This window comes from Varroa jacobsoni, unplaced genomic scaffold, assembly GCF_002532875.2.
Source record: "Varroa jacobsoni isolate VJ856 unplaced genomic scaffold, vjacob_1.0 scaffold_656, whole genome shotgun sequence".
Classification (NCBI taxonomy): domain Eukaryota; kingdom Metazoa; phylum Arthropoda; class Arachnida; order Mesostigmata; family Varroidae; genus Varroa; species Varroa jacobsoni.
The window spans coordinates 155,082-180,589 of record NW_019213558.1 but is presented as its reverse complement, the minus strand read 5'-3'; the positions used below and the strand labels follow the sequence as shown (position 1 = coordinate 180,589).

At 42.7% G+C, this 25,508-nt stretch overlaps 1 protein-coding gene and 1 long non-coding RNA gene across 4 annotated transcripts in view; both read left to right on the top strand.

Annotated features, from left to right (window-relative positions):
• Window positions 1–25,508, top strand: part of mgl (low-density lipoprotein receptor-related protein megalin) — a 95,336-nt gene that overhangs the window by 27,375 nt on the left and 42,453 nt on the right. The window lies entirely within an intron of this gene.
• On the top strand, window positions 1,753–25,133 carry LOC111262369 (uncharacterized). Its single transcript, XR_015311899.1, has 2 exons — window positions 1,753–2,159; window positions 21,259–25,133. It is a non-coding gene; the product is annotated as an uncharacterized LOC111262369 (long non-coding RNA).

The following is a 25,508-nucleotide window of genomic DNA, read 5'->3' as shown; positions in this document are numbered from 1 at the left end:
GGTAACATCGCAGGCGTTGCTCCTACGATGTTCCTAGCTCCTTCAGTGCGTAGCTTGTAAGCCAAAAAAAAAAGAAACGACTTTAAGTACGAGGGCGTGCTCACCTGCGGGAGAGAATAGGATCATTGTTGACATCAATAACGATACGACAGTGATGTTCAACGGGGAGCTGTCTGTATATATACAACGGAGAACTCTATATAGAGAAGAGAGTACAGATACCATTTGAAGTACAGGAGACATTCAATACCTGTATGAATGTCTACGTTATCCTCTTACAGATTTCCTATACTATAATATGTACTGGCATCTCAGTGGCGTCGGAGAGATAAGCGCGCAGGCGGTCATCCGACTATACGCATCGACCGCGTTGCAAAAAGCGACCAGAAGACAAAGAAACGACGATATTAGTGCCGACAGCAAATCGAATGCTTTACGCAGGCCCACTATTCGCGACTAGATCGTATCTACTCAGCTTCGATGTTGCAAAGAGAAGGGAAAGGAAGTACAAAGCCAGGACTAGTGCCACTATAATGCCGCGACGATAATGATGATGCTTGACGAGGTTCACTGAGAATGACCGAGTGTCGGGTAAAGCCAGCCGACCAACCGACCATAGCAGGAAAGACAGCGGCTAAGAGAAAAACGAATCTGAGTAGCGGTTTCCTTTTTAGCGCTGCCAATATACGAGACAATTTACTGTAGTTTTTCTTCTTACCATTGTGTACATAGGTGCAGCGATACCGTTGAGCTATAAACAGCACAAACTTAGCTATGTGTCGTCTGTCAGATAATGTTGCTACACTGTCAAAACCGACAGCAGCTCCACACAGTCCCCATTGAGAACAGTCGAATAGCAACTAATGTTTTCTACCTATAGGAAAAAAACGCTATTGAGCGTTATGAGATAGCCCCTTTTGTTATCTTTGCTCTCTCTGCCTTTGCCACTGATTTTATTTATTGATTCTCTGAGTTCGGTCCGACAGCAGACGCTTATCGCGGGAGAGGCAACGTGCTGAAACACGCCACGGCTATGATTGCTGTAACGTTTCCGCACATTGGCCCTCTTTACGTGAGCAACCCAAAACATTGGACCAAATATCTATTAAGTATAAGCTAGCAGTCTTTCCTCCCCATAATCAAACCCTCGCTGTAGTCGTTTCCTCTACGAAGGGAAAATTCTGAACTCAATTGTGTACGCAAAAGATTTCAGAGTCGGTCTAAAGAGGTATAGTTCAACCAGAAATAACTGGAAAGAAATCGGCCAGAAAGCCACGATGACGCTTTTATGCATCGACAGCAACCACGAACAGACTACAAAAGCAAACCTAAGTCTATTAGGAAAATAACTTAAAGAGAAGAGCCGAAGACGTATACACAAGGACGCGCGATATTCGCTTAGCATATCACGTAAGAGTACAATTCATAAGCATGAAAGTGTTTACTGTGCATTATGAATAGTTGTCTGATATGCCTGTATCTGCTCTCTAGGCCCAACTTTTTCATGATAAGCCTATGCGCTCACACTAATGGATTAGTCAGATGGCTCCTTGGTTCCCGTCCGTTTGGATCCGTTCCATTCAAGCAGGCTTTGACGTGCTGCTGATCTTATGATGATGACGTTCTCTACGTGGGCGCCAACCCGCGTATTCATCGTCTGCGTATGATTATCCTCATCACCACTTCTATGCGCGTACGTCGCCTCCGGTACGATTACCCACTGCTACTACTACAACTGCATTGTGTCTTTTTTGCCATAGCTTTCCCATTCGCCAGTGCTCCTTCGGGACGAACCCTGACGCGGTAGGCCTGACACGGTCGCCGGACGCTTGCCACTGGTGGCAGCGCCGTGGGCGGGCAATACGTTTGTTTACAGCGGCCAATGGCCAGCTGACGCGTGCGGTGCGGTGCATTGAGCCGACGCTTGGAGCAACAAAGGGAGCTAAGAGCAAGCTCATCTCGCATTTTGCTTGTGGCGTGTTCCGTTTTACGAAACGTGGCGTTTTCCTTGGTAACAACAAAGCAACGAACTGCTTACCTTTACGCCCCTGCCCACGACTGCGTCGCAGCGTTTGCCTACGATGCGGTTCTAGGAGGCTTGTTGGGTGGTCTGTGCAGTGTCGGCGAAATTAAGCAGACGTTGTATAATCATCGTTTGTGTAAGTGCGAAGAAATAGTTTGAATTTGTAATGATAGAGAGATGCTTAGATGTAGACAGTGCGTGTGAGTGTATTCTAGTTAGCTAGGCGTCTTCGAGAAAATTTTAGATGCGATATAAGCAGATATACCTTTTCAAGGGACTCGAGCGATTCTCTTTCAGTATTTAGTAGGCCTCCGGTTCAAAGGGAAATGCTGATCGCCGTGTTAATAATGCATTAGCAATCATAAAGGCAACAGCTCCTAATCGCTCGTGGGTAAACGACCAATCACACTACAAGAATATGCAGGCTGGAGTTGATGATGCCCCATATGCGTCACTGGAAAGTCATCATTACCAAAAGAAAGATTCGCAGCATAGAAAGTCGTAGCAGTATTGGTGATACCATGAAAAGTGTTTCAGTCTTTCTTGGAAATGCAGCTGACCGCCAATCCAGTGTTCATCACGTGCCTGAACTACATGTTTCTTTTTATCTAAACACAATAACCAGCCCATTGAATATAAAACCAGACATCGCATCGATCGTCGATGAAAGAGTATATGATAAGCCGTAAAAAAAATTAAAAGTAAAATTAGGAGACATTTTTCGCTATAATAACATGTGACATTCGGTTTTATCTACATAAAACGCAATTTCATATTTAGTTCGTATCCTAGAAAGCCGTATGCGGCTGGATACGACGTACCCTGAAGTGTAGACTACTTCTAGCTGAAGCATGGCTTCCGCTGAATCGTATAGTAAACAAATAGGTTGCTTCTTCTTGTTTCAATCCGCGGAACATATACATAAGTCCAAATTTAGCTATAGATATGATCGCTACAGATGAGAAAAACTGACACATGTAAACATCAATAGTAAAAATAACAAAAAGGCAAGCACACTTCCTTTGTTTGGGAATTGCGAAACTTCTGCATGTCTACTCGTCATTTCGAAACCAGCCAGCCAGCCAGCCAGCCAGCCAGCCAGCCAGCCAGCCAGCCAGCCACCTCGTTCACGCCCGTGGGGCGACGAGGACCGCACCACCTTTAGCGACGTACACAGCACCAGTCATTTCTAATGACAATACTAGGCGTAGAATCGCAATTGCCTGAGACAGACGCAAGCTGTTCTGCTTTCCCTGCTTGCTTGTATTTCAGGGCACAGTTGAATGCTGGCCTGAATTCGGTGCCATCCCAATACACCCCTCAACAAACACGCCGCTGACGTGACTGCTTTGACCTCGGCTTAACCCCTCATCAACGATTGCTACCTTGTTTTGAGTGTGCGAATATGAACTAGTGTCGATGTGTGGGGCAAAGAAATCTCGACGGAACTCTCACGATCACCGTTGCTGTGTTCTCCATTTCTAGCTGGTCTGTCTCGTAGTTCCCCTCGCTCCAGATACTCAAGCTGACAGACGCAGAAACAATAAGACCGCGGACGTCGATGTGTATAGAATTAATAATAGCTGCAGCAATCGGTACCCTGCCGGTCGTACTGCAGTAGTGTCAATATCTCTATGAGGCTTGCCTCTGTTGTTTTCTTTTTTGCCCAATTTGTATCGAGGGGCACCGTCGTTATCCCCTTCTTGTCGCATTCCACCCGCTGCTAACAAATCCTACAGCGAATGGCGATCCTGTGCCAGTTACCAACGCTGTAGCGAAAAAAAAAGCAGATCCCCGATTTCTATAATGTGTACGAGTGATCGCGCACGAGCTAGCGGGCAACTAGTAGCTAGGCGGTAGAGTATCGACCGCAGACCGTTGTCAGCATGTCTGGTCACGACACTAGGCTTAATTAAGTGGCTCTATTTAGCAATTTATTTATTACTACTGCTACTAGCACGACTGGAACTACGGCCATAAATATTACCACTACGACTAGGAATAAAAGTCATAATAATACAATGGTTAGTCGTCCACTGAGCGCTTCCTACCACCGTCCAGCCATTCGCGGTAGGCGTCGCTCATGCGCCAACGTCGCGGCTGTAGCAAGCACATAGCGACGATTCAAGCCTCGCAGCAAGACCGACTGAGTCGAGTTGCTCGTCGCTCACTCTGTAGCTGCTAGGAACCGCTGGGGATCTATCCTGCCGTTGCGCCGGTACATACGAAGAAACAGCGGGCGACATCGATGCCGGGACGGGAACGATGCTGCTGGCGGTGATGGTACCGATTCACAATAACAGCATTAGCGAGAGTGATGTCGGTTGTCACAGACGAGTATTTGCGTTTTTGTACTCTGCTGGGATTCCTGTGCTGGTCGATAGGTGCCTATGTAGATATTTTTGATAAGGATGCTATCGTGTTACTATAATGTGTATTGACATGCTTATTATTCTTTCCTTTTTTTTTTTTTTTTGTATGCATATGCATAAACAGAGAGATGAAAACTGAGCTGTGTGTTAGTAGCTTTTTTCTTTGCAAGAATGCCGTTTTTATCACAGTGGCTAATATTCTATTATTATGAACCGCTTTTTTATTGTAATAAAGGATGCACTAGTAACAACATGATGCCTTAAGATAACGAGTTATCTGAGAGATGATTTTTGATAGCTTCGTAATTATCTAAAAACTGATCTTGGTTTTGGTTAGCGTGACGTGCGAGCATGAGCATGAGCGTGCAGCATGCACCATCGTATCGATTATTTGCAAGTATGCGTAGAAGAGTATAAAATTTCCTCTCAAGTGCTTTCTAATTAATGTATTCTTCGCTGGTATCTGATATCTTTGATGAAAAACAGTTTGACGAAAAGGCAAGACATAACCATAATGTAAAATTACGATATTTAGAGTTGATATTGTACGTGGATATAGTGGTAAACTTTTGTCTGGTTGCGCTATCCTATTAGAGTGGTAGCAGTAGTAATGACATGCGAGTAGTAGTAGTAGTAGTAATAATAATATGCTGAAGCTAGCACTACTTCGTTAATTGCCTCGACCTCAGGACGTGACACAGATACTTCGTTTCCCTTCATCAGACTCGAGCGCGGTTCAACACTTCGAACAATTAGTGTAAAAAAGACAATCCGAGTACCACGACTAAATTCCTTAAATCTTTATATTGTATATACGAGGCCAGTGTGCAGTTATGCAGTTCTTCTCACGACACGTGGTCTTATCTCTAGCAACCTATGAAAGTTGGATCGTCTGCTAGGTTTCAAAATCAAAAAAGAAAGCCTACCAAATAATACGATCCTCTGCTAGTACGGTTACATTAGCCGGATAACGATTACGCCTGTGGTTATCAGTGTTCAATTAGCTATTGTCAAGACCGCTAGTGATGTCGTCAGAATTAAGGTCCTATGACAGTTCTTCTATCAACAGTAATAGCAATGATGATGCTCGTGGAAAGAGTAAATTAACGCCGAAAGAAGGCAACCAAAATAGGATAAAGGTAGATCAAACGAGGGATCAAATACAAGTTATTCTTCTTGTCGCGGTTCTTCTTTTGTTATTTTCTTGTTCAATGCATCAGTGCTTGCAAAAGGAGAGACCATTGATGCCAGGCGTTTGCCATTTTCTCCTCCTTTCGCTGTTGTGACATTGCTATCGAATTTGATCGCGCTTTGTCCGGCCCCGTCTTTCTCCGTGCCCCACACGAACGTTTGCTGTATTCCGCACAACGGTGTTTGCTACAAGGAGCCCGTATTCAAGTCCCTATAGCCCCCCTGTCTGTTTCTTTCTTGTTGTCCTGTCTGCAGGTTCGTACAGTGCAAAGTCACAAAATTAAAAAATTCGTTGTAGTTTAGTTGTTGGGTCGGTCTACATTTGACCCAGTCGCCCAACATCGATGATGATAGTGATGTTGATGTTTATTTAGCTGCTATTGTTGATGGCAATGTAAGTTAAGGTGTTGCCATGTAAATGTTGTACTCTAACCTGTTACCCATAATGTGAGTTTCTAAATGACCACAGGTTCCGATAATTCTAAAGCAGAGGGGAATCTTTAGCAAACGAAACGGTCAATAGGCAAATTAGGATAAGAGACGATGAATGAAAACGGAGAGTATCAATAGAAATATAGCAACTGCCTAGAAATCGATGGATATTAGAGTTACGGCCGTCAGAGGCAAGCTGCCAAGTCGATGCTACTTCTGCTCAAAAGCTTTGCCAAAGAGGCCTTTTTTGCCTCTCACTAAATTAATTCGATCGCGGTAACGACAAAAGGCAACAACGATATTCAGGACCTATTGCTTAAACATTTTGTCTCCCTTTGCCTTATTTTACCTTGGTTGTGTAACGAATTAGCCGTGACAATGGTAACATGGCGTCAATTAGCGGTGACAGAAAATCCGACGCCTCTCCGTCCTTGGAAACCTCACTGGATCAATCGCTCTCTGATCTTCTACGCTTCGAATCAGGAAATCAAGTATATAGCGTTGGCTATGGTAGCAAAGAATTGCCATTGAAAAACTACACATGGAAGGGAACGAAGAGAAACTATTGTATAAGGTTGCTTGTCCGAAAGAAGTCTGATGTAAGCATTATTGTAACGATGGATTTGGCCGAGTTTTCAGAGTTTTGTTCACTCATCCTCGGATGTTTTAGTTCGTTTTTTGCTCGGAGTCTTTTTTTGGGTTAGAAAGCGCAGAAAAAATTAGCAGTCGATTAGTTCGTTGTGACTGATCCATCTGATTAATCAGGAGATTTCGAGGAAGCTAAAACTGCAGACTCTTTTCACTGTTTTCGTTACCTTAGAAAATACGGCATGATCAAAATTCCACTCCTCTGTACTAATAAGAAAGAGTAGGTGTCACCAGAAGTACAGCTACTCTTTCCTATCCTGCATTTGCTTAACCGTCTCGTCCATTGTGCTCAGAGTATGTCCTATGTAGAATGGGTCTACTGTGCGCCCATTTTAGGGCGATCGGAAATGCGGAGATCTCCACTCGGAGATGTCTCCGTAAATGGATGTCTGCTGGAAATTTATTCGAAGTGGATGCCAAACTATACAGTGATGCAGCTCCATACATACCTCTCGATTTAATCGATATACTGTACCTTTTATTGATTTGATCTATATACGCTTATGGACTGTTTGATATTGCAAGACCCTACTTTGCGACTTTTTTTTGTTTGGTTGAAAGAACGGTCATTTCCCTGCTTTGTCAACGCGCTAACACATGTTGGTGCGGTGCATTAGGCGGAGAAGCTGCTGATGGAGCGTTTGGTGAGGGTCCCGTGGTGTGATATGTACGCACCAGCTGGTTTGTTAAGGAGCTTTTGTTCGTCTTCATTCCGGTTTAATTTTTTTTTTTTCATTTAGACCATTCAGACCTGAAGCGTTAAAATAGTTCGTTAATCTCGCTAGAAAACCATCGGCCGTTTTACCAGTCTTGAAAACGTAATCTTCCTATTGAGTTTTTGGATCTGAGGGTAAATTTAATTGAAGGTCGTGCGATTCAGAAATTGTCATCTAAATTATTTCGACTGGGTTTTCCATGTACTCTTCTGTGTATAGGCGAAATCTTCCTAGAAGCATTTTAAGCACGCTACTCTTTGTCAAGAACGAATGTCGAATAAGCGTTTCTACGTTGTTTTTACCTTGTAAATATAGGCCTTTCGTTATAATTGCCTTAGCTACACACGCTGAGTTACGTACGCTAACCCGACGTGCCTTCTCGCCGCAAGATTGTATCTTAGATGGTGGCTCATTTTCTGCTTTAGACAATGCTCTGTTAACAGGATTTTGCTTTTGGATCTATCTAGACAAACAACAAGAAGCAGATTCTTCTCTGAGTAAACGGCCTACGCGATTGCCTTATAGTTTAGTTCTTACGTAGTCGGCAGTTACCGCGTAAGGAGAAAGCGTGGGGAGCGTCAAAAGCTGTAACGCTTTAAATCACTCAGTTTGCTAGTTCAGAGGGATTGGATGGCAGGTCGAATTGCAGAACGGCAATCGTGGATCAGTGATATCATGCCCAGGTACCGTCAGTATTGACCAGTTCAAAATATCAACATGCATACAGATTATGCGCTCGTTAGGCTTGCGCTACACACATGTTGTTCTGAGACAGACTAATTGACAGCGAATCAGGCGTAGATCTCTGAACATTTATTTAAAACACATGTTATACTGGGCTATTTGGAATTGTCTGATCAATTTCCCCGCATCATCAGGCTAAAACCAATGGCACCTTTTCGTTCATTTGTGCATAGTAACTTATCTATCCGTTCCGCGTTCTGCTAGCTATCAAATTGGAAACGCTAACAAGCCACTGCTCCTGCTGTGTTTATGACAGTTCATTGTTGCAGCCGAAAAGGACGACTCGCGGTCTTCATGCTCTGTGGCAAATTTCGGTTTTTAAATGTATTACTTGTTGTTTATATGCAGTTCGATCAACGAAAACGTCGTATATCTTTAATTGTTTATATCCTATAGATATGGGTTGATCAGCTGGAAGGAGGTATCATTTGACGAAAGTGCTATGCTTTGGTCGTTCCTGTTAAGACAGGCTGATCTTACTTAAGGCTTACTGGACCTTCACAGAAATTATGCGAATTATTTTATCACAGCAAAAAAGAGGCTTTCACCTTTTAGCCCTATACGTTAGAAGATTCATAGGGACGATGTATCATCGTTGAAACCCAGAGGAAAATTGAAACAAGTTAGACAATTGTTATGGGGGAATGGTTAAGAATTTTCAAGTATGATGATAATTATACTGTTACAGTAAATACTCCTAGCGCAATCTTTGATTCTCATAGGACTTATTCATCGGTGACATCTTCAATAGAGCGATGGTCTATACGTTCCTCTCAGGTGATGAAACAGGTAGGCAGCGGCGATGACGAAAACAGCAGGATAATTAAACACAGCATGGAGATACTAGCGACATGATCAAGTAAGCGAATCTTTATCGAAATGTTTGTATTTAAAAATTCAACTTTTGCCAGCTCTGGCTCTATGAAGAATTCTGTTATGCCTTGCAGCGCCACTATTTATGCATATTCGCGGGTGACGCTTGAATGGCACGTCACTTTGGTGCCTATTTTGTCATGCTTGTGTAGAGTACATAACACCCGGATATTTTCAGCCACTCCTGGACCTGTTTCCTTCGCACGTTACTCGAGTTATTGATAAATATTCGATACCGATGGTGGGTAAAGAGGAATGCTTAGTTCACATCATTGTTCTCCGTCCATTGTATTTTAATAAATTTCTCATTGTATCCCAGACCCAGATCGCAATACAATTCGGAAGTGAGCTTCGTTGTCGTTACTGATTTTGGAACATACAAACACATGAGATTTACCTTGAGTGTCAACCCGAGAAATATCGCGATAGCTCGCTGTTGCCAAGCTATCTGTGGCTATTACCCACAGAACGACAATTTTCGATCAACCTTCCCGATGTGGCCAATCTTTCTGTCTGGTTGAATTTGTTACTTACTCTAGTTAATGGTTGACACTGGGATTGCAAAACAATGGCTAGAATTAATTGCGCTATAATTCTTACGTGTACAACTGTATTTCTATTGCTGCTACTATTGTCCCCTGCTTGCATGCTGAGGAAATATGATTTCCAGTTCCTTCTACGAGGCCCACTCGAGTGAGTTCAATGGCGGACGCCAGCATTCGAGGTAGCTTCGCATATAGTGTGCGTATGTGTGTCAATTACTTCGTGATGGCCTGTAACGGCGCCATTGTTTACTGTCCAGTCAAAATGGCTGAAGTGGCACGTGGCAGGAATCGCTTCAAAACTTTTTCATACGTCATTAATGTATACTCAAGTGAAGTCCACGGGCGTGCACCCGCTCATTTGCGCTCATAGCGCTTAGACCGAAGCGTTACGTGTCGATACAAGCGAGCGAAGTCGCTGTTGACTTTGTACTTCTATTTGCCGATATTCGTTAATTATCTATTCGTGGTTAGCTCGTGTAATATATTCGTACGTAACGCGAAAAAAAGGATCCATTTAGTCATCGATTCTTTTCAGCGTATTGTTCGACATAGAAGGGCTCAATCATACTGTGTCGATAGGCCTGTCTCTGTCGTTGTTGTTCATTCTATAGTATTGTGCCGGCGTGGCCTGAACGATACAATTTTTGTTACGCATCCATCTGGCGACTGGCCTGTGGCGCGTAGCTGTGGAACGGCTCGGTTAAGATTAGCAGGTAATAGCCGACCGCTCTCCTAGTTATTAGGGCGCCAATTATTGCAATTCGCTCTAGTATATTTAAAAATCTCTTTACGTTGACGATTATTGTAATTAAGGAAGCGTTCATTGTATCCTTGTTCGATTGGCGCTGCTGTTGCTAGTGGCGCCTTGTGCTGTCTCTATCGTACGACGTTGCGTTGCCATAGAAACATCATTCGTTGGTGTGCCTATGCGTAATTTCCGGTCGATCTTAGTTGTGAGATTATTGTTGAGTGTACAGTTCTATAATAGCAGGCTGCGGAACGTTTTGCAAACTCTGTCATACACATTATCACTAAATGACGCTAAGATCCTATTAAAAGCCGTTCGTCATGTATTCGAGCTTTTTGCTCGCGATTTTTTTCGCTATTGCGCAATATTTTCATTTTGGCTACGGAAAAGAGAGGAAGTGGACGGTAGTACAGGTTACCAAACTTCGATTCGGAATCTGAACGAGCGAAACAAACTGTAGTCAAAGGTTTTGGCAGAATACGGATGCCAAGCTCGAAGTCCGTTCACTATTGCCTAAGGCAAGCCAAATGAGTTGCGAGACCTTAATGACGCTCCAATCTGTCGCTGGCATGAGCGATCATCGATTGCGTCGTGCTGAAGACGACCAAGAGTCAACACTATACGCATACATGCAGCAAGCTCAACGCAGTGAAGTTCCTCGAATTTCACCAGTCGCTCTGTTGCCTGCAAGCTTGTACGGCTAAACGTACATAAGAGGCCTATTCAAGACAAGAGCCTGTTTTACTGGCCGATCGCACTATTATCAGCAATAGGTGTTGACTGAGACAGGGACTAATTGTGCAGACTCATTTCAGCGCAAATAGCTATACTGGTTGGAGCATTTCAGAAGCTTTTTAGTGGAAAGATCGTTTTTCTAACGAGAGAAAATGTCTTGACGGTTTTCGCAAGCATCGCGTGTATCTATGGGGAGCTCCATCAGTGAAAGCACAGCGTTGTCCACTAAGAGAAATCCACAATAAATACAATTTTATCTCGTGGAGTACGTAACTAGATTGTTTCAATTGTTTAATCAGTTTGGTAGCTTTAATTGATTTGTTAGCCTTTTACCGTATGAACTTTTTTGACCAATGTTATCAGCGCTGAAGTTTATGATCTGTACAGCTGTCTGGCAATTGCAGATTTGCTCTGATACAAATCATAGCTAGGGGCGAACATAGTAAAAAATTAATCTATACTATACGCACGTACATACATGTGCTGTGCATAGCTGTACATCGTATACAATAGCACCATGTCGGTCCATCGCTGACTCATCAGGCTGCCGCTTGAAAAGTACTACCTGTAATAGTAACACGATTTTAAACGAAACCCAGTACAAAAATAAATGTCCGATCAGTGAAATGGTTGAGTGGCTACGTTCCGTAAAACTAAAACGGCTCCGAACGCGCCATTATTCTGCCAATGAAACGACAGAAAGCAGATAAGTTGATTGAACATTGCCAATGCATACATACATAAATGCATTTATTTTGGTATCATCGCAATTTCCTTTGGCTAGCCCATACGTCAGAGGTGCGTATTGGCTACTTTTAGAACAGAATATTATTTATACGTGAATGGAAGCGTCTAAAGTCGTCAGACATAACTTCCTTGAAATAAGGAAAGAAATACAACTGTTTGGGTAGACTGGAGAGATAATGATACCAGCAGAAGACGGATCGTATATAAATAAGTGAATCACTTCGTCATATCCTAAGAAGCGTGTATATCAAAGGATGGCGGACTAGGTAACAACGTGGCTAGACCAGAGCGACTGCTTCAGCTAAAGCATAGTCGATAGTTTAAGCAATCATCAACAACAGCAGTCAGCTCAGTACTATAACTAAGTTTTACGTTTATGGCGTCTCGTCGCCGGCCTCGAGACTCGGCCATACTTCAGCGCATTGCTTATCGATGGCTCGGTGTCATTGGCTACGCAGTTACTTAGCTCTGAGGCACAACATCACACGACGCAACTCTTTCGCCAGCAGAAAGAAAACGATGTTGGATGATGATTGTCGCCGTGAAGTTTTCTCTTATTACGTCTCGATCAGAGCGCCATGGTCAGTCGGCGTTCCCAAACGTTACTACTGCCACCATTACCAGCGTCTCAAAAACAACGGCCGGGAAAGAACACATTGAGCGTCAATTGATAAAAACCTTCATCAGACACAACGACAACAACGAGTATTCAAAGTCCACTGTTGATGACGAGGCTGCTTTGCCGCTGCCGTCGTTGATTGCGACGATTCTGTGGCTTCCCTCGTAGCAGCAAACCCTCACGCCGCCCAGACCAGTGACAGCCTGTCGCGCTTTACACTTGCGCTCCCACAGAGCTACAAAAGGCAAACAGAAGGAGCATTTACCGGCGGACGAAAAAAAGGCCAGAAGAACCACTGTGCAGTTTTAAAGAGTCGAGGAACAAAAGAAGGAACCTGTGCTAGTGGCGGAAAGTAAGAAGAATGACAGAAAAATATCCCTGTCTGTCCTGCTCTGCCACTATTACCAGCCGCACAAACTTCCCTTTACTCCGTTTCTTCTTCTCGGTCTTCGCATTCGACTTCTGCTGCGTACTGCCATCTGTTTCTCTGCCCTGCTGCTGCAGCTGCTGTTATTCGCAGCATATCGTTCGTGCTGCTGCTGCCGCTGCCGTTGCTGCTATTTCTACTTCACACTAGCTGCTCCTGCTTTTGGCCTATCGCCTTTTGGCTCTGCGACCTCGGCATCTCCGCGGAAACGTAGTCAACGAGCTGGGAAAGATAGGGAAATTGGAGTTTCGCTGCAGGGAGTTGTCTGTGACGTTGCGCTGCAACAGCGATACGGCGCTGTGCTGTGAGACGGTGGGGGTCGCATAGATGGTCAACATGACCACTAGCGTTGCATCGAACGCACGAGGCATATGGTGGATTTCAGGAATCGTCCTATTGCCTCCATCGCGTTGGTTGTACGATCACTAGACTAGTTACGATTTCTTTTTTCTGATGTGGTCGCTCACAGCGCCGGAGCCGTTGCGGCCGCTGCCGCTGCTATCTGACTGTCAGACAGACAGATAGACAGTGACCCAGTGGCACATCAACACTCACGAGGGAAACAGCTCTCAACAGCAGAAGCCAGATGAGCGTCGTTTAATGCAGGTAAAGCACAAAGCAGTATGGTATGGACAACAAACATAATACCGCTGAAGCCAACGAACGGACTGCTGAAAACTGAGGCCTACAAAGGGGAAACGGTAAAGCGTGTGGAAGAAGCGTTTCACTTAAAATAAAAAAATCAAAAACCAGCAAAGAGTCGGCTTTCTATTTGGTTATTGTTAGACAAGCATTAGCACGGCTATATGTTTTCTATATTTCAACGACCAAAGATAAACAAATGTCTACGGATACTTGAATAAGAACCGATTGCACATTAGCCGATAGATGTCTTATCCACCTATTGACATTGGCTCTTTCTACCAGCCAGGAGAACGTAGATAACGGTCCTGTGGTAGCGGTTTTTTAACGTAATATGTGCCAAGCGTGTATTGGGCTGAGCCCGCCATTTAGTCATAAGGGGCTGCAAAGAGTCAAAAATATCTAGATATTTCATACTTGATCTAATAAATCGAAGAAGTTATATATTGAAGCATACTATATATATTTTTTTGATAGATATGCTATAAAACCATTGACCTCTACGAGATATTCTACCCCAAACATTTGCTTTACATGACATTCCGGCTCTGGATTTGCCATCAGTATGCGATAGATCACTTCTAAGTATTAGCTCCGTTCAGGTCTCAACCAGTTGCTCCTTTTATAACCAGCTTTTTTTTGGCAAGAAGATCCTAAAGGTGCTATTACGTTATCCTTATGATTATAGCTAGAATTTGATTGAAAGTAATGGCAGCAGCACCGTTCTGTTCTTCAGTTAGTGTGATATTGCATTATATACCAACATTGAGTGTGATACACAATGGACGACATATTAGTGGGCGGTATGAGGGGCGTTTGAGACGCCTCTGCTCAGCGAGTCTGGAACAACCTGTTATTCTGACAAGCGAATCAATCTGTTGTCTATACCACTTTTAAAGACAGTAGTATTCGTATGGGGGCGTGAGCTTTGCGATGATGTCGCAGCTGAATGGCGTTGAGATTGGAAGGAAACTATAATACATGCAGTACGCACATCCTAAATCCCGATAGGCCTAATTATATGTATTTTCGGATTTATGGTCCGCTCGTCAACGTCCAGTCATGTTTGCATAATATGTACATATCATTAGTAAGGTAAAATATGTGGATGAAATACCGATCATTTGGATTTACACAGGCGGCTTTTTACATTTTTGACTAATCTCGACCATTTTATCATTGCACGTTTAAATTTAATAATAATAATAATAATTATTATTTTAAACAAGGTTTACATCTAAGTACAAACGAACAAAATGGCCGAAATCGGACGAATGATAGCGTTCTTAATAGCGGGCCGGATCGACACAGAGCCACCAAAGGTGCTGTGTAGTGCTAGTGTTTTTTTTACGAAATTCATTAGCGCGCACTAAGTCAAGTAATAAGGACAAGTTTATTCTCAGAGCTGAAAAAATTCATCATCATATTAACCAAGCGAAAACGGTTGTCTCCCATGGGTCAGCGGTGCTCAATTAGCAGATTACATACCTTTTTACTCTATGAAATGGCATATATTCTATTTGAAGAATTCAGCGTTTTGCGATGAAGCGAGCTTTCGTGATACGTCGAACAGGGTCCGCGCTTCTATTGTTGCATCTAATATACAGGTTGGACAAGCCAGAGTTTTTTCTTCTTTATTCTTGGACGCTAATGATACGTTGAGGTTCTTTCAGTGGCGAGCTGTTTTTTCAACTGGACCTCTACTAGTTTTGCTATTGATTCTGGACTAGTTTCATATAGACCCACGCTGCCCCCGTATTCAGCGAATAGTTCGAACTCTATACTCGACTGGATAAAATTATCCATAGTACTATTACGTAACAATATCGTCTGTAATGGCTTGTTCCGCCTAGAATGAAATTGCCTAGAATTAAATCCGCAAGCATCTGTCGTTGATGGCGATAGAAAGAAAGGGAGAACGCGTACAAACGGATGTTACCAAACCGCAAAAGTTACTTTTACTTGCTAATACTGTCCCCCTTTTGAGAAAACCGTAAATACATCGCCGTCATTTTTACTGTTATTGTTATTAAAACCCACGATCGTATTCTGTTTCGATTGTCTGCCCTATGAATGCGTACTAGAATGTTATCAAATGTAGTCTATAGAAGGAAGACTATGAAATAACGAAAATTTTATGTCGATAATTTAAAAACCTTCGCCCCCAGCAAGACAGTAACTGCTTCGCGTCAAACCCAGTCGTAAGTTTTCAGGGTAGTCCGCTTGTAGCCCCCTCTGCATATATTAGTACTATGAAGCTAGATAAATCGATCAAACTCGTCACTATCGCTGTGAAACAGATTATAGCAACTAAATGTAAAAAAACAAACGAATAAGAAGCATTTACATCGTGCAGGTATGCCTACGCGTGCTTTCCGTTTGAGTGCGAAAAACAAGGAATAATATAGTATTCAAAAACTAGAACCGATCATTGAATTTTACTGAAGAATGAGAGCAGATACACAACATGTTAGCATGTCTACACGAGGATGGGCATACTCGCTCTAGCTAGTTTAGCTGCTAACATGTAGCCCTATTAGTGTAGTTGCCGCAAAGTAGTATACCCGAGCAGACATATCATTCACAAGGTTGTTATTCAACAGTTGTCTAACGTAATACGCCGAAGTTCATTCGTGTGGCTCGTTAAATATCAGAGATCCGTGTTGGGCGTAAGTGACGTTTGATTAACGACCGGCATCTTCGAAAATAAGCACACCTTTAATAAAATTACTATTTTTATTATTATGCGCAAGTCGGAGCTTCTCGCAACCCCTGACGCCGACGTAGTTTGCATCATTTTTCCTGTTCTTCTGGCGAATTATGATGTGTGCGCCAGGGGGCCTGGTGACTCAGATGGGTTCGTTTTTAGCGTTGTCATCTTGCTACTTCCACTGGAACTGTTTGTCGCCGCCAAAGTTCGAGAAGCCGGAATAGGTTCTCGACTCACGTTCGACGACAGAACAAAACTGGCAACAACGGCATTGGAGTGCTTTGGTTGACTGTAACAAAAAGACGTTAGCCAACGCGTTTCGTTGGCTGGTGATGGCGACCCGATATGGATCACGTTATGCAGTCAAGCCGCCGCTGTCACTGTAGTCATCAACGACGCTGCTTCAAAGCGGATAGCTTCGGCGAAGCTCTTGATGACTCGATACGAACCCGACCGCACCATACAGCCAAGCGATAGTAAAGAAAATCGACACACAACTGCAAAGGTTGCCGGAAGCCAGATACAAATTTAACCACGCTTCTATGCAAAACGATACAAGTCCGCACTGTTATGTATGTGTGTCTCTGACATGGTGAGACACAAGACCTATCGAGCTACCGTTAGGCTTCTACTACGACAGATTGGCCCACGTCGTAAACCATTGAAGCTTGCAAGGATTAGCAATAGACTTCCATGACGCCGCAGGTGACGCACTAGAGCTTGAACATGCTGCTGTCAAGCAACCAGCCGACGTGGATGACCGAACGATTCGCTAAGAGTTATGTTAACCAGACCGAAGAGCTTCGGAACGAACGAGCGCGTATTTGTAAAAATCGGTTTGAAGAAATAACCAAATCGTTAGAGGAAGTAACCGAAATGGAGGTCCGACGAATGGTCAAAATGGTTCCCGTAATCTGGACAAAAGCCGAAACGGATTCCGGGCCGGGGTTTTGTGGAACTGCACAAAGTCATTGTTCGTCCTTCTAAGAAGACAACGCAAGATTCTTTTTTTGTGTGTGTATATGATAAATACTCAAACAGGTAACGTAATCATAGCGGGAAGGCTGAGTATGCAGATTATGTGAGCTTTTCAAGGTACCATACATTGTTGTTATATAGCACAAGTATCATTGAAAGGTAAAAATCCATCATCAGGTACAAATCTTATATCGACAAAAACACGTACATTGTAGTAAGCTAACACATAAAAAATCATAAAGAAACATCTACACATAGCAGACTTGTTGTAAAAATGAGAATCGTTATTCAACCTCTGATGTCTTCCAACGAAAACCAAAAAGCTTTGATAAAGTAACGCTTTTTATCCACCGTGTCAGAGCTGCAGTTGCGCCCCTACTGACCGACACTATACGTTAACTAGCTGACACTGTTAGTTACATGGTAGTGGTGATGGCACTAGTTACATGGTACCATTGAGATTAACCGAAAAGTCTCGTACAATCGCCAAACTCCGACCGGTTGGGCCTCTTCTCTCTGCAACAGCGTCAATGTATTGTTAAGGTGTAACTACGCGGCTGAGAGAAGGTAATCGAGCGCAGTACGATCAGTCGCAAAGACTAGCGGAGAGGTTCGAAAACGGGTTAGGACTGACAGCATCCGTATATTTGTCTGTTCACTCGAAAATGTTAGCGCAACATAGGCGTCGCGGTGATAGGGCAGACTGATATGAAAGATCTAGGTTGTGGCAGATCGTAGCTTTTTGGCCACGATTGATTGCATGTTGCATTGCAGCCAGCAGTATCACAAAAGGAACAGAGGACAGCTGATATGTGAAAGGTAAACGAAATAACCAAACCCGACGAAGTCAACAGGGGATAGCCAGGGTCGTATTTGTCGTAGACGAAAATACTGAGTATTTGTAATAATGCAAAACATAGCCTTGTTCATGTCATTGGTGGCATTACGCTTATCGTGCATTTCTTCCTGGAGATAACCGATCTTGAATGTTATTTTGAGCGTTCTGTGATAGCGGGGACAATGATAAGAAATTCAGGAGAGTCTGCAATGTCAGTGCTGGGACGCATTGTGCTATAGTGTATAATTGATTTGGTTGAATATATAGTAGAAATTTTCCTTCATTTTAGATGGTTTTTATTTGTCTGTTACTGGTTACTCTTATTAACTATTTCTATGAATAAGCGACTACCACTTTAAAAATGTAGGACCGCTGGCATTTAGGCCAATCGATATCTGTTGTCAATCAATTTATTTGTCGTTTTTACTTTGTCCGCGGTTGAGGTTTTATTTATAATGTAAATTTAGTTTAGAATGCTTAGAGAATGTGCGAGGAAAGGATCACAACGATACGATGGAACACAGGCAATCTATGTTTACTCCATTCGTTTGGCATAATGATAACTTGAACGAAAACCGGAGAGTTGTCTCGTACCCGTCGCTGATGAAGCAATTAACATGAGTTATGGCAGAAAAGCAACGTTTGAGAGAATCCGTGAGATTCTCGCGAACTACAACAAGAAGGGTTGACCATTCTGTGACTTTATGTTGAAGAACACACAAAGTACTAGTTAGCTTGCAATAGACGTTTCCGCACGTTGCACAGACGACCCGAACTTACTGTCTAGTGAGAACGATGAACAGCTACGCTATCCGTTTAACTTTGTAGACTTCGAAACGATGCGAGATAGGCCGCTCTCTGATCTAAACTTCATCTCTCAGCCCGTACCCCGCAGACGGTCTCAGTTTTGCTTGTATAGCTAGGTAAACGCTCTTGGCTATATGTACACATCCCGCTTCATGAATTGGCTAGCCTGATCTTAACGTTACGCTTATGAGACGCACAAACCAGCTAGTTCTATTCGACAGAACAACAGCATCGAAGTATCTAATAAGAAACGCTCCTTGTATCCCTTCCATTTATTTCTAGTTAGCAAGATATGTAATGTATAGTCATAGGTCACCAAAGGCCTTTAGCGAATGGCCTTGAGCGGTATTTAGCGAATCTGCTTTAACTCATTCCTTGTGTTGTATTATTTCTATCCATACTGAAAAACTGAAGAGAACCTGTTTGGCCTTATGCCATCCATAGAAGTACTTCACGTAATTCTAGAATAAAAAAGAACAACAACTGACGTAGAAGACTACTGGTAGTACCTGTATAGCACTTGCAGCTAAACTTCACATATATGAATTTATTTATGTTATATTAATTTATATATATTATGTTACTTACTATTACATTGTGATTAGTAACGGTTATTACCACTTCCTTGTTAGTGTGTAGCGCACGATCTTAGAATATAGCGATCAATAGTATTCCGATGACTGCCTTATTCATTGGCATTTATTATCAACGTTATTGGCGTCAACGCGTCCGCGACGCAAAAACACAGGGGGCTTTTCATTGCATCACGCGGCAGAATTTTGTTCATGAGAACGAAACGTTCCGTATATGAACCGTTGCTGGCATTTCTGAAAGGATGGCACTCATAGGCCCACATTATATATGTATATATACGTCCTAATTGCTGTTGCTGTTCCTAGACAAATAGCATTCCTGTTAGTTTACCGGTTGACTGATGACCTGAGAGCGGCGTTACAGGAAACGTAAGTCTTGCGTTTCACGTTACTTGTTAGATGTTACCATGATACAGTAATAACAGTGGACGTTTTTACGATGACTCAGAGCCAAAGAAGTTTTTACTGTAGATCTGTTACAACTTTTCGATTCGGATAATTGAGCCGTTTGCAGCTCTACAGGATGCTTGAGAAGGACGTATAATACGTATTCTGCCTAGGCACACTTATTTTGAATAATAACGCAATGGTTAGTTTATGCACTTTTACGGTATGCGCATAGTTGCGGAGATGTTTTTTTTTTCTAGGAAGAGACGACTTCGAGCAAAGGTATTGATATCAAATTCAAATGGTTATAATACGTTGTCGTCTCGAACAACCCGCATTATGGTGTGCATATGCTTAGCACGTATATGCATGTATATATCGTTAAGCTGGCTTATCAACTTCAGCAAGAACTGGATGAAGTTTACCGTAGAAGTCAGCATACAGCCATGAATGATTGGTATACATGCAGTACAATCAGTGACACTGATTCGTTAGCTATGACAGGTGGTGATCGAGAAATTGTTCGCTCAAGGATTACGCCTACTGTTACGCTGCCCCCAGCATCGATCCCGTGGAAAGTTTCTGCATAAGGCTACGATGGTGACCTTCGCTACGTCAAACAGCCACCTGTTTACTAAGAACATTAAAATTAATATTCGACTTCGTAGTAGATAAAATTGTTGCTGCGAACGTTCATTGTCTCTTTTCCTCGAAGGTTTTGCGAGTTCCGTAGGCGCCGTATGCATACAGGGCTCTATGATTAGTTTACAAATTCGGCAACAGTTAAAAGAAATCGGTACAAACGCTCTTGCTAATACTAGGTGTGCGTGTGACATATGTCGCCAGCCAGACAATCAAGAGTAATAGTGAAGCAGAGCTATCTTTGTGCGATGCCTGGACAGATACAGCGAAGCCTATTTCGTCTTCTTCTCGTATCATTCGTCGTTTGCTGCTGCAGTGACAGGAAATAACACCTGTGTCAATGATCTTGGACGTATGGGCGGCATTCTCTAATGCTGGGAGACTGAAATTTACGTTTTTCATAATTTATGCCGTCGCCGTCGCCGCTCTTGTTGTTAGTTCAATAGCTGTCTACTCGTGCTAATTTTTTCTGAGTCTGATTTAGCGCAACGAGGTGCTGCCCGTTCATTTCGTTGTTTTTTATTATTTCGTACTCTTGAAACCCTGCACACCAGATGTCGCTGAACTCCAAGATGGCGCCAAGATGAACCCATATTAACGTTCAGTACGCGAGACCATGTTAGCCAAGTTTAACAAATCGTCGTATGGGCAGGTAACTAACTGTACAGCTGAAAGTAGAAACATAATCTGTAAAAAAAAAAGAGAGCGATTAGTTCTCAAAATGTTAAGAATATTACGTAAGATACAGTTATATAGAGTCGTACTAGTGATGGTGGCTTTATTAATAACGTGACCAAAAATAACATCATATTCATTTTTCATCTTTGTGTTGTGTTTTCAGGTAAGTTTGTGTCCCGATACGTCCCGCTGAGCAGACACCCGTGCTCAATCCAGTCTCGTTAGCGAGTTGATTCCATTTGAGATTGTATTAATGGAATACCTAAGAAGAGCACCATAGCCACGTACACGACCCCTATATATATATAGGTCTAAAAGATGTAAACAAAATAGTATTATAAAAACGTTTTTATTAACTGCGACGGCAGGAGTGGGAGCTCAATCTATGAAATTCTAACTATTTTCAGAGATACATCAAGAGTAAAGATTTTTAAATGGATTGTTTCGTCGTTCTTGGACATAATATGGTTTTTATTTTTCTATGTCGCCTAGCTGACACTGGAAGTGCACGTTTCCTTTGTGTGCCAGAAGATCTACATGGAGACCACATCCTGAACAAATTCTCCAAAGATCCTTGGAACACTATCTATAGCTACAGGCACCATTTAAAGATGGAATCGATAGTGGCTATAAGCTTTAGAAGATTAGTGCAGAGCCGAATGATAGCGATGCAATGTTGCTCTCTTCATTATCGGCAATGTTAATCTTCGTTTCTCCTCTTCTTATCAATTGCTTCACTGAGTCTAAAGCACAGATTTTTAGTGTGTAACATGAAGTGGCAGCATTTTTGCATTGTGTTTATACTTACGTTTCACACTTTGAGTATTTGGACGCAGCTTCTTCTGTCCCGTTTGCAATACCTTCCAATACCTCTAGTGATTTCGCTTCTCTCCCAAGCTTCGTTGCACATAAGCGCCGTGGTCCGTTGACAGAACAAAGGATACAATTTGTGGACACGGAATACAGTTTTGCCTGAGTTTTGCGATATAAAGAATAAAAAGGAACTTTATATACGTCAGTTGAACTTAGCGAAAGCATAAGCAAAATATATTCCGAATGCTACTGTATCGCTGCCTGTTCTCGTTCGGGGCGAAGAGCTGTCTACGGCACGACCCACTTTCAGCCCGGCCAAACGTCGTAGCATCAAAGTTTTCAACGCGTATACATACTACCCATCGCTAGTCAGTAATAATGAACGACAGTGCTCACGTCGGGCTGCAAAAGAAACGGCGTAAATTCTATCAGCCACTCTGTCTGCTATACTTTCTGCTGCTGTTGTTTTAGTTTCTCTTTAATGTAGCCATTCGATGCGAATAGTTCTATTGTAAATTTTAATCGACTCGTATCCCGTGTTTCTGGAGCGGTTCCACGGAACACTATTTTGGGCGAACGAGAAACGACCTTTTCCAGCGCCGAAAAAGAACTCCCCAACAGCTTCGAGCGAGGCGTTCGACATAATGATGACAAAGGTCATAAGAATGCGACCGTTGGGGTTGCGCAAGCATTGCTTGCTCGCAACCGCCGGTTATTTATGAACGTAATTTTTGCTATACTCTGATTGTCCATTAAATGATTTAATTGGGATGTATCGTTCATGGTCTGCATGCGAGAATAGAATGTTAAAAAAGGCTTCTAGTAGTTTGGTAAAATGAGAAATTTCAAAATTGAGAAGATGCTTTCAGTAAATGTCTATCTTTTATCGTTCGGAGGAATGTACATGCCAAACTGTGATGCCCAGAAAATTACCAATAGTTTCAGCCTGACTGACTGACTGACTGACATTGCATGATAACGTTGCACCGGCGTTGCTCGTTACTGATTTGACGAAAGCCTGCTCAATCAGACGGGGATTACAGTGAAATGTGTCACTTACTAATACTGATGAGCTTACTCAGGTGCTCACTTAAATCAAGCGCCATCAACCGAAAGTAAAACCATACATCGGAACGCTAGTAGAACCGTTCTACCTGAATCTTGCGGGAGTTTGCCATTTTGTTGGTGCCGGCGTCATTTGCATTGCGTTCTCAATGGCGTCGTTCTACCGCTCGACCCTTTATCTGTTCCTCATTCATGTGTGCAACATACTGAACAAGCATTTTAGCTATAATTGTTTCCTATAGTCGTTCTCATAAGAACACTTTATATTCTTTATGTGCGCGTAAATGATTGGGACAATCATTCGTTACTGTTCATTACTACATTCGTGGTTCAGGTTCTTTATGATGTTGAACCATAGCTCAACGTCATCTGTCCCACAGGCGATCGATGCTATAACCGTTACAGCGAGGGGTTTTGTGAGTGTGGCCCCCATCCATTTGTCCTCGTAATGTCTGCTTATACGATTATGGAACGGTGGTCACTGATGTTCAACTGCGACTCGAATTAAATGATGGCACCACTATGAATGACTAACTGGCTAGATGGATAAGCTATTGGCTAGTGATGACTCCGCTGATGTTACAGTTCAGCTCGCCGGAAGGCCTTTGTCAACGAAATCGCCGCGGTATCCCCCTACGAACCGGCCAACTTCATATTGGCTCAACTGGTGCCTTGCTTTACCTTCGCCATCAGCGCCAGCAGAATCATCATCGCCATTATTGACTCTAATACGCCGTTACCGCAACTGTGATTTATTATGATTACAAAATCATTCACCTCATCATCAGCATCAGCATCAGCAGTCGCCGTAGATTCTCGTCATCATGATTTCAATGATCATTTTGACATTTCGGGGTTTGGCCTTGCGAAAACTTGCGCTTACGGGTTGGGTTGGCAGTGCCACGCTGTTTTCACGCTTTTACCGAAGTAACAGGATCATGAACTGACGATGGCTATCGATAACGACGTAATGGTTATAACTAAAAGTATATTTTCGAAGCAAATATAGAATTTCGTGACAAATAGCTTTATCTATTTTTGGAAAATGATAACGCCAATCAATGATTCTCTAGATTTATATTGACTTCTTAGTATTTTATTGACAGTGGACGTGATGTCCTGGTCTGAAACTTAGCATAAAATTGCCCCCTGATTAAAACAGACAATAGCTTTTATGATTGATAATAACTATTGAATTGCTGATGGTGATACTAACAACGAGTATTAATAATGCAGCATGATTGCGTGTAACTGGGGCTTCAGTTGGAAGAAGGGTGATTAGATCTTTATTACAATGAAGTGTCATACGTACTATGGATAAAAACCCAAGACCCCAACGGCAAAAAATAAAAGCCCAGCGCATACGACTGTGGCAATAATTGCCGACCTGCAAATAGACGCTAATCGCTCGTAACCCGTAACGATCTAAGTTGCTACAGCCTGCTGCTACCAGCTTCAACTGTAACGTACCTTGTGGTCGGAATTAGACAATGACGACAGCGATATCACGTATTTTTATAGGTGACGATGAAGTGGACGTCAGGTTGCATTGTCATTTCGCACCACCGCGTAACAGTTGACGCAAAGGCCTGAAAGGGACGAACCAGAAAAATAGCGGATTATAATTATGTACATCTTCCTAGTCATGTGACGATTAGAAATCCCTTCAGATAATGAATTCGCTATCGACATTTTGTACTAAAAAAGTTTCGCGTTTTACGTTCGATATCGCCATTTTCCATTCGATCAATACGGCCAACTCCCAACACGGAACAAAGCCCGTTTACGTCCGGATTCGAACCCATACCACCACGCATCGTTGAAGTCAAACAAGCTATCCACCATAACAACACCCTACTTCAGCTGCAATTTTTACGACTCAAACCAAGTAGGTGTGACTTCGCATCGGATGTATACATCAGAGGAATAGGCCTAGTCGAGAAAACGCTCGAGGCAAAATAGAATAAAAGGACTCAGCTAACCGACGCAAGCCCGAAGAACAACAGATCGAACGTTCAGAATGAAGAGTCTAGTCTTTAGCTGCCTGTTCGTAAAACAATGTTCGCAGAGCACGAGTAAAGGCATTTAATCAAATGCTTAAGCTAATAGATAGGTTTGTGTTCCTTCTAACCACAATAAACGACACCTGTGAATCTTTAATCTTGGATATTTCCTTCTATTCTTGCATATTGCTGTGCTGCAATCATATAACTAGAAATATTTTTGTGTTATACATCTAGTACCTAAGGCTTTAAGCACAATTTCAGTCAGGAGTCGTGTAACTAACTAGTAAAAACCTTCTTTACGATGACTACAACTACGAAATAAAAAGAACACGTTTTTGCTGCTCAGCACATTTGATAGGTATTAGGATTGATCTCGATTTTTAACGAGTGCCAAAAATCAACCCTAGCGTTGCCATTGCTGCTCTACTTGCAAGAAGAAAGACAAGGGGCCGGCCACGCTTGTAAATGCGTTGGTGAGCTTTTTTTTTTTGCTGTTACTTTGTTGATGAAAACGCTTCGCCGAAGCTTG